This window comes from Loxodonta africana, chromosome 20 (genome assembly GCF_030014295.1).
Source record: "Loxodonta africana isolate mLoxAfr1 chromosome 20, mLoxAfr1.hap2, whole genome shotgun sequence".
In the NCBI taxonomy this organism is placed as follows: Eukaryota; Metazoa; Chordata; class Mammalia; order Proboscidea; family Elephantidae; genus Loxodonta; species Loxodonta africana.
Window position 1 is genome coordinate 16,072,538 of NC_087361.1, and position 10,286 is coordinate 16,082,823.

At 34.8% G+C, this 10,286-nt stretch overlaps 1 pseudogene; it reads right to left on the reverse strand.

Moving 5' to 3' along the window:
• Positions 1–5,956: 5,956 nt before the first annotated feature.
• LOC135228281 (olfactory receptor 5K4-like) lies at positions 5,957–7,059 on the reverse strand (annotated as a pseudogene).
• Between the last annotated feature and the right edge of the window lie 3,227 nt (positions 7,060–10,286).

Here is a 10,286-nt window from a genome sequence, read left to right on the forward strand (position 1 = left end):
AGCCACCTAAGCTAGCCAAGGTATTAGCTAAAGGGAAGGGAAATCATGAGGAGGGGAAGACTATTAACTGTGGCCTTGAGAATAGCTGCAGCAGTGGAAGTTGTAGGCTGTCCCACTAATTTTCATCATTTAAAATTGTCCAGGAAAAGATAAAAACCAGAATCCTGGAGAAGCTGTTCCCAGAACTTATTATATTAAACATGTGACTCTGAACAGTCTAAGAGGTAGATTATAGTGAATCTAATTAAGCCCGGATTCCACCTTAACTCCCCAGCTGTGAGAGTGCTGGTAGCTGACAATTCTCATCTGAATTCCTGTCCAGGGATTGGACTTGGCTGAAGAGAGTTGCTTCATCCATTTCACCCCTTTTCCTTAGGGCAGTCTGCATCTAATATCCATTTCTTGAATTTATACTTCAATTTCATAGGAAGTATAAATTCCAGGGTCCTTGCTTTAAGGTATGGAAACTGAAAGAAAACCCTAGCTCCTCACTTCCCCAGGAATTGGCTGATGTCTTTGTGGTGTCTACAGTGAAGTAAAACTCAGCCATCTGCCCAATCTTAATTCCTTCACACCCTAATAAGTATTGAATCTGAGAGCATTCCCCAAGAAACTTGTGGCAGGCAAATCTCCATCTCAGAATCTGTTTCCCGGGAAACTCAACTCAGACAAGGTGCTACAGAAACAGATCACAAGGTTAGAAGACACAACTAAACCCATCCCTCAAAGATGAACCTTCTACTTAAGAAATGGCAATCATGTACCAACAGAGGAGGATGCTGTCACGCTAATAACTTAGCAATCTACGGAATCCCTTCTCCTCTACCTAGATAGAATCAGCTATCATTGCTGATCCTGAGAAAGCAGGGCGATTAAAAATAAACAGAAAATTTACAGGCAACAGCCATACCTAACTAATAGAAGAAGAAAACAGAGATTGAGAATTCAAACATTTCAGTTGATGAAAATTCTTCCCAGAAAAACAACCAAGGATAGGGAAAAAACTGTAACACAACATCTCAAGGTAAAATCATTATTTAAGCAAGATTTGTTGAGTAAGGATAAAGAGCTTATAGAATACTTCCAAAATAAGAACTGAGATGGACAAAAGTACATGTTAAATGAGAACTGACTAATTGGAGATGGACACAAAATCATTTCATAAATTAAGACTGAATTATAAGGTTACCAAGAGAGGAGTGTCTACATTAAATTAAGGAACATTAAAGAGAGGAAAGCAAAAGGCAAGAAAATAGAAATAAAAGAAAGTGGTAAAAAGAATCTGAGAGGACATGATAGGTATGGAAGATTAACAAAGATGACACACCTCATATAAAATTGGAGTCCCTAAAAAAGAAAAGAAAACAATGGAGCAGAAACAATATTTCAAATTACAATCCATGGAATTTTCCAGAAGTAACAGATTTAAATCTACATATTAAAATGGCCCACCATATGGTTGGGATAACTGATACAGAAGAGTTAATTCCATGATATAGCCTAGGAAAAATATTAGAAGTGAACATTTAAAAAAAAATTATCTATACCTCCATGTAGAAGCACAACTTCACTTTCAAGGACAGAATATAGGTTTGCATCTGATTTCTCAACAGCAACATACAAATCAAGACAGATATTGAACAATATTTTCAATAAAATTATGGGGAAAAAATGTGAGCCAAGAATTTTATCTCTAGCCAAGCAGTATTTTCCAAATAATGCATTAGAAAGAATAAGGAAAAAAGAAAACTCTATTAAAACACCACAGTGGGCTAGATCCATTTTAAGGAGGAACACGATATTTCTATAGTGTCAAGGTATCTCTCCTAAATATTTATTAATTACTGTGTGTGTTGAGAAGGAAATGAAAATAAGAGTGTGTATATATTTATATATATATATATATATGTAGAACACTGCTGGCATGGTGGCTAAGTGCTATGGCAGCAAACCAAAAGGTCGGCAGGTTGAATCCACCAGGCACTCCTTCAAAACCTTATGGGCCAGTTCTAGTCTGTCCTGTAGGGTCACTGTGAGTTGGAATAGACTCGATGGCATTAGTTTCATAGGGTTTCGATGAGTCGGAATCAACTCAATGGCAATGGGTATGGTTTTTTTTTTTTTTTGGTGTAGGATCACTATGAGTTGGAATCACCTTGAGAGCAAAGGGTTTGATTTCTCGGTTTATATATGTATGTGTCCTTTTTCTCATTTTTATAAAACAAATAGAGGAAATATACACCAGAAACCAGTGAAAATTATTACTAAATGAAGTTATCACCAGTGAAAATCACTTATAGGCTTCCTTGGAAACATGTCTAATTCCAGTTTTGAGGTAATAAATGCAGAATAGTAGCTTACACATTTTGCACCAGAGAACAAGAAATCTATTAAAGTCTCCTGATGTAGTATCTGAAGGACTTAGGCATGAACTCAAAAGTTGTCGACTTAAGCACCAATTGACCAAAGATGGGACACTGTTAGCGTCAAAAGGTACACTAATTATAATGGATTTGAACTGATAAAATACAATAAAATCCATAAGTTCATGTTAACTAAAAAATTATTGGTAATCTTCATAGGCTATAACAACTTATTATTCTGAAAACTGGTAATTAAATTTATTCAGTCTGCTTTTCCTTTGTGAATTATATTCATTTTGTACTATCAAGTTTGTCTTCATTGAGGAAGTAAAACTTTGGGTCATTAAGCATGAAAGAAAGGAAAGGGGGAGGAAGGAAGAAAAAAAAAGAAGGAGGGGAAGGAGAGAGGGAGGGAGAGAGCCAACAAAGGAGACAAAATAAAAATGAATGAAAAACAAAAACATACAAAGATACTCATTCTGAGATTCCGTAAAGCCAGGGATAGAGAAAAGCTCCTAAATGCTTTCAGAGAGATGACAAAAGAATGAGAATCAGAATGATATGCAATTTATCAAAATCGACACTGCATACTAGGAAATGAACAATTCTGCCGAAGCTTGGTAGGAAAATTATTTTAAATTTAAAATTCTTTACAAACCGAGCTATTTGTGAGGAAGGAACAAAGATCAGTTATAATGTGTCTCGACTTCAAGTATTGACTGTCAGAGAAGATGACGATATTTCTTAACACAGCAAGAGAATGAACAAGGAAGAGGAAGACAGAGATCTTGGAAACAGAGTATCTGGCTTAGTCATCTAGTACTGCTGTAACAGAAATAACACAAGAGGATGGTTTTAAAAAAGAGAAATTTATTTTCTCACAGTCTAGTAGGTTACAAGTCCAAATTCAGGGCATTGGCTCCAGGGGAAGGCTTTCTCTCTTTGTCAGCTCTAGGGGAAGGTCCTTGTCCTCAATTTTCCCCTGGTCAAAGAGCTTCTCAGGCACAGGGACCCTGTGTGCAAATGACCCATTCTGCTCCTGGTGCTGCTTTCTTGGTGTTATGAGGTCCCAAACTCTCTGCTTGCTTCCCTTTCCTTTTATCTCTTGAGAGATAAAAGGTGGTGCAGGCTACACCCCAGGGAAACTCCCTTTACCTTGGATCAGGGAGGTGACCTGAGTAAGGGTGGTGTTATAATCCCACCATAATCCCCTTAACATAAAATGACAATCACAAAATGGAGGACAATCACACATGGCCTAACCAAGTTGATACACAGATTTTTGGGGGGACATAATTCAATCCATGACAGTATCTAACCCAGGACATAAGGAAAAGGAAGTCTCAGCATGACAGCTGTGCACTGGGCCTAAAGAAAAACCTATCTAGACTGGAAAGGGAGGACTGAAAGCACCAGGACAGAAGTCTCCAAGATAATGAAAGAACAAAAGATTATTTAATGCAGTTGAGTTTTTAAAGAATATATTTGATAGGCATATGTGTGAGTCTCACTCAGCAAATGGGAAAATAAATTTTTTTCATTCAAAAACTCTCAAAAAGGAAATATAAGCATGATACACAAGTTGTCTTAGCAGTGGAAAGTATTTGCAAGTCTCTAATAAAAACTGATGTTCAAATTACTAAAAATTGTGATATACCATTAAAGAAGAGGGAAATGGGAGACCTTAAACAAACAAACAAATGAATTTTTAATTACTATTACAGGAAGGAAAGGCGCCCCAGTGGTGCAGTGGTTAAGCCCTCAGCTGCTAAACCAAAGGTCAGGCAGTTGGAAACCACCAGCTGTTCTGAGGGAGAAAGATGTGACAGTCTGCTTCTGTAAAGATTACAGCCTTGGAAACCCTGTGGGGCAGTTCTACTCTGTCTTATAGGGCGGCTATGAGTCGGAATCTACTGGATGGCAATGGATCATAACAGGAAGTCAGTTAATATGTCTACAATTGATGATAAATATGTTAAATTTACAGAGAAGTAGCTACAAAACTTGAAAGTGGTTGTAACTGGAATGCATAGATTACAGTGGGTAGGACACCATAGTTTTTGAAATACATTTTTAGTACTATTTTAAAAATTGGTGTGTCATAAGAAATTTCAAAGGAATGTAAGGAGTGAAGCAGAGAGACTAGTTTGAAGCTATTAATATTGTTCAGGTGGGAGATGATGACAGCATGGAATTGCATGCAGAGGAAGTTGAAGTGAAGAGATGTGGGAACATTTAAGATGCATAGATATTCCCCAATTTAGGACAGGATTCTGTTCCAATGACTCCATCATTGTCTAAGTCGAACACTTTGGTTTTCTTTTTTCAGTTTACATTACTATTGCCTTTTATTATCAGTGTCTTTAAAACTCTGAACTTTATTTGTCTTTAGGGTTTGACATGAGAATGATAATATCAGTAAATTATACTTTGCAACATTGTATGTAGTACATATTACTAATAGAATATAAGGGTAGAAATTAGGCCTGTTATATTTTATGTTGTGAAGATTAGCTAGGCTGGAAATAGACTTCAAATGTGCATGTACATGTGAGCGTATGAATGTACCTGTGCAAAAAGAAGGCATGTGAAATTGGTGAGTAAGGAAAGAACTAGTTAACAAATGCTTCTGGAAATACTACTTGTTATCCATTACAAATCAAATTTTAATTCTTATTTCAAAACATTTTAAATGAATTCCAGTTGAATTAAAATGATATGCATAACCATTCATGCTATATAAAAAAGAAAATACAAGTTTATGTTTATAAAATAATCTGTGAATGAAGAAGGCATATAAATTTTAACACAAATGGAAAAGACAAATAGTTAACCCATTGGCACAGGGTTATTTATTAAACAATTTTTTCTTTTTCATTGATTTATGGTGCACTTCATATTTTATGCAGGAATCTCCTTTTAATAATATGATCTGTTCCAGTCGTCCATCTATTGATTCTTGACCTAAAAGTTAACAGCTTTAATTATCGGAGGTACATCACATACTTCGATATTTAATGCACAAAGGCTACTTGTTTTATGGGTTATTAATTTTTCTAGAAAATCTAGAATTTTAGAAAATTTTAGTGTTATTTTTTCTGGTTCCCATAGAAGTACTCCTTTGATTTTTATTCAAACTAAACTAACCTGTGGAATATTTTGAAGACATGGGGGGAAAAAAAGATACATCCACACCTCAGGCCATATATTAAAAAGTTTAAAGAAGTATCAAGAATGGAAGGTAAATTTAAACTCTCAAAAGTTAAGAAAAAGAGGAGGAGAAGATGAAGAAGAAAAAGAGAAAAAGAAATGTTGGTTAATGTCAAACAACAGATTAAGGAAAGAAATTCTAAACAAATAAGCATAAAATAAACTATATAAGAAAAAATCAATAAATATGATTACATTGCATTAAAATATTTATCAAATATAAATATCAAAAACAAATATTAAAAGACTATCAACACACTGAGAAATTACTTGGAACAAACAGTCACAGCATTTTAATATTTTCTCTATCAACAGTGGTAAAAATAAATGAGGGCAAAAAACAGTACGATCAAAGGAAATAAGCCGATAATTCATAGAAGGAATGAAAATGGCCAATAAACACATAAAATATTGGATTAAGGTCTGGCAGAATATTTTGAAATTCCAGTCATACGCATTTTAACAAATACATCTTAATGATTTAGAGATGAATATTTTGTAGGAAACATATTTTTCTTTTTCTATGGAAGAATTTTAATAAATTAACATCATCACTGCTGTAGAGGATCAAGTTTGTTTAGGAATATTATAGTTCCTATTGATTTTTTTCAGGACACATCATCTCCTTCTTTCTCAGACTATAAATATAAGGGTTTAATAAAGGAATTGTTATTGTATAAAAAATTGCCAAAGTATATCTGTATCCTCTTCTTTAAATGGTCAAGTATACATGAGAAGACAAAAGTAGAATATTGGTACAGAGAGAAAGTGGGAAGCATAGGTAGAAAAGGCTTTCCTTCTTCCATTTTGGATTTCATTTCAAAAATTGTGAAAAGGATGTAGAGACAAGAGATCAAGACAGTGGCAACGGCAAAGATTTGAATAGGCATTAAAAAATGTGTACACTCAGTTCATTAATAGAAGGATCAGTACAGAATAGTCTCTACAATGGCAAAATATCACAAAAAAGTGATCAACTGGATTAGACCTGCAGAAAGTTAACTCCAATAGAAGTACAACAGGAATCATGGAATGAAGGTTACTAGTTATGAAGGTTCCTATGGTCATATGAATGCAGAGTTTCTTTGATATCATGATGTGTTACTGCAATAGACTACATATTGCCATGTAACAATCCTAAGTCATTGCTGCCAGGAGAAAGCAGTCTGCAGTTTCAACAAGACATGGAAAATAAAAACGTGCCATTCATTCACAGAGGGAAATCATTCAGCCCTCAGAAAAGAAGTTCTTTAACATCTTATTGGTGATGACCCAGAAACAGCAGGAATTCATCAGAGCCAGGTTGCCCAGAAAGATGTGTATTTTGGTATATGGAGATGGTGCTCCATGAAAATCAACACCACCAGACCAAGACTCCCTAACACAGGCAGCAAGAACATCACAAACAGAACGGTCTTCATAGCTAGGTGATCCAGAAATTCTATAGGATAAACTCAGTTGTCAAGGAATGATTGTCCTTGGTCATCTCTACTTTCATGAAGTAGAGTACATGAAGACTAATGTTATCTATGATTGGCATTTTCCACAGTAAAAATTTAAATAAACAATACAACATAATAAAATAATAAAAGGTTAAAATAGTTAAGTGCCCTAGGACCAGACTAAAAAAAAACTCTTATTTTGTCCTAATTTATTTGTGATGTTATTCTTATCATATAGTTCTGTTGGCTCCTAGTCAATCTATCATTTTCAATGATGTATTTATTGATTGTTGAACTTATATGAAGTTGTTTAAATTATTGTAGATTTATCATACATTTTAAAGCAGATATTTTGTATCAGTCACTTCCTATATTTTCTTGATATAGCTTTGGGACAAATTTTAGAGCTTTGTCACTAAATTCTTTGAGTGTTTATTCTAATATTTTGATGGTATTATATTAAATTCTCAGCTAATTAAAAAAATCTAAATAAATTTAGAAAGCTATGTTAGATCACTCATGAAAAATATATTCCAGATTAACTCAAGAATTAAGTGTAAAAAAAAAGAAGTATTTTAAAATATCAATGATCATAAGATTTCAGATTGGTAAGTTTTAAGCAGCAAAAAAATAGAAAAAATTATGAAGTGATAAATCAATAGATTTGAGAACCTTAAAATGAAAATATCTGTACATCACAAAACATCATAAGCAAACCTGGAAGGCATGGAAATCGTTTACCAGAAAAAAAAAAATGTATTACAACTACAGATAAAATTCCAGTAGCATTTTTATGTTAAATGTATATATAAATAACAAGAAAAATGACAGAGCTCTATGAAACAGGCAAAGGACACAACCAGGTGATTTTCGGAAGAAAAGTAAATGGTAAATAAATGTATGAAAACTATTTAAATTCAGGGAAAAGCATTAACTAAACAAAAGACAAGTGGTAACTTTGGTGAAGGGAGTACAAAATTCTGGGACAGACAGCACAACTTGATCAAGCAATGTCGTGAAAACTTCACAGACACATCCAAACTCCCTGAGGGACTGAATTACAGGGCTGAGGGCTGGAGATCATGGTCTTGGGGGACATATAGCTGAGCTAGCATAACACAATTTATAAAGAAAATGTTCTACATCCTCCTTTAGTCAGAAGCACCTGGGGTCTTAGGAGCTTGTGAGTGGCCATCTGAGATAGTCCAATGATCCCACCCCATCTGAAGCAATAGAGAATGAAGAAAACCAAAGACACAAGAGAAAGATTAGTCCAAAGGACTAATGAACCACAACTATCACAGCCTCCACCAGACTGAGTGCGGTACAACTAGATAGTGCCCAGCTACCACCACTGATTGCTCTGATGAGGATCATAATAGATGGTCCTGGACAAAGCTCAAGAAAAATGCAAAACAAAATTCTAACTTACAAAAAAAGACCAGACTTACTGGTTTGAAAAAGACTGGAGAAACCCTGAGAGTATGGCCCCTGGACACGCTTTTAACTCAGTACTGAAGCCATTCCTGGGATTTACCTTTCAGCCAAAGATTAGAAGGTCCCATAAAACAAAGTGAGACTAAATGGGCACACCAGCCCAGGGGAAGAAACAAGAAGGCAGGAGAGGAAAGGGAAACCGGTAATGGGGAAACAAAGGTCAAAAAGGGGAGAATGTTGACATGTCATGGGGTGGGCAATCAATGTCACAAAACAATATGTGTATTAATTGTTTAATGAGAAATTAATTTGCTCTGTAAACCTTCATCTAAAGTACAACAAAGAAAGAAAAAAAAATTAAGTTCACCAGTAATAAAAAATATTAAAAGATCACATCATGTAGTCAGGGAATGTTTATTGAATGCCCTTATATGTCTCTCAGTGTAAGAAGTCCTGGTAAAATAAAATCAGGTATGACATGGTTGATACTCATAAGAAGAGAATGGACTTCGATTTTATCATCCAACAATTACAATTTGCTATTTATTCTTTTTTAAACTGTTGTTTATGTCTATGCACCTCTTTCTTTTGTTAAAGTTGTAAAGGACAAAACCACTCAGTCTTTGAAACTTAAGAGGATTTATTCAGTAAAAATTAAAAAAAACAAAAGAAGGTACATTTGAATGCAGAGAAACACCAGTTCACATAAGCCAAAAACTGACAATTTTAGCAAGAGAGCTTCTAACAAGAACAGGTATAGTCCAAGGAACAGAGAAATTATATTATAATCATTTGATTGGTTAGTTTTCTGTTGAAGTCACAAGAAGGGTGGGTTTGCAGGTGGGAAATAGGCTTCTATTGAATAATTGCATACAGAGGCTTACAGTGATTGATTTCAGCAGCTAATTAAAGAGATTGTCAATCATTGTCACATATTCTTCAGGAGGGATCATAAAAACATCAGTGGTTGATGTTAAATACCTCTAAACAGATATCTCAGGGAGTTGTGATAACCAGTCAGTACTAGTACCTTATTTCCCAGAAACAGGTGGTTAAAACAAAACCCTTTTAAGTTGTCTGGAAAACTTAAATAAGGCTAGATCCATGTCCCTTTCAAAACAATTTTAATTACATCCTTTTCACAAACAACTATTTCTTGGCCCACTTTACACAAAAAGACACCTGTGGAAATATTCCCTTCCTTAGAGTGCACTTCTTTTACACCCTAGCTTGAATCCAGAAAGAAACACTCCTTCAGTTTCCTGGGCTACTAGCAATTAAGGAGCCAGACAGCAGGTCCCTAGGAAGTCCTAGAAAGGCATGTTGGAAAAAAAAAAAAAAAAAAGAAAAGAAAAGGACCAGTTTAATTCATCAAAAAACTGAGTTTATATCAATCATTTAGTCATTCAAAAAAAGCTTCATGAGCTTCTCCTTTATTTACTGAGTCTTCCCAATTTCAGCTCTTACCACCTAACATTTGAATTATTGCAGTTAGTTGCATTCCTTCTAGCCTTTCTTTCCAGTCAAGTGTCAAATCAGTTTTTGGAAAAAAAAATCATATTAACAGTTGGCCCTCCATAACCTGGGTTCCTCATTTGTGAATTCAACCTACTATGAATCAAAAATATTGAAAATGAAGAAAGTTCCAAAAAGTAAAATTTGAATTTACCACGTGCTGAGCACTACACTGAATCCACGCAAATGAAACGATGTGTAGGCATACCCTGCTGTAGACTCCTATCATTTCACAGATCTTTACTCTCTCTCCAGCAGACAGAACATACACCAACTCAACAGTTTCTACATGCACAATTATGTGACATTGATTACATTC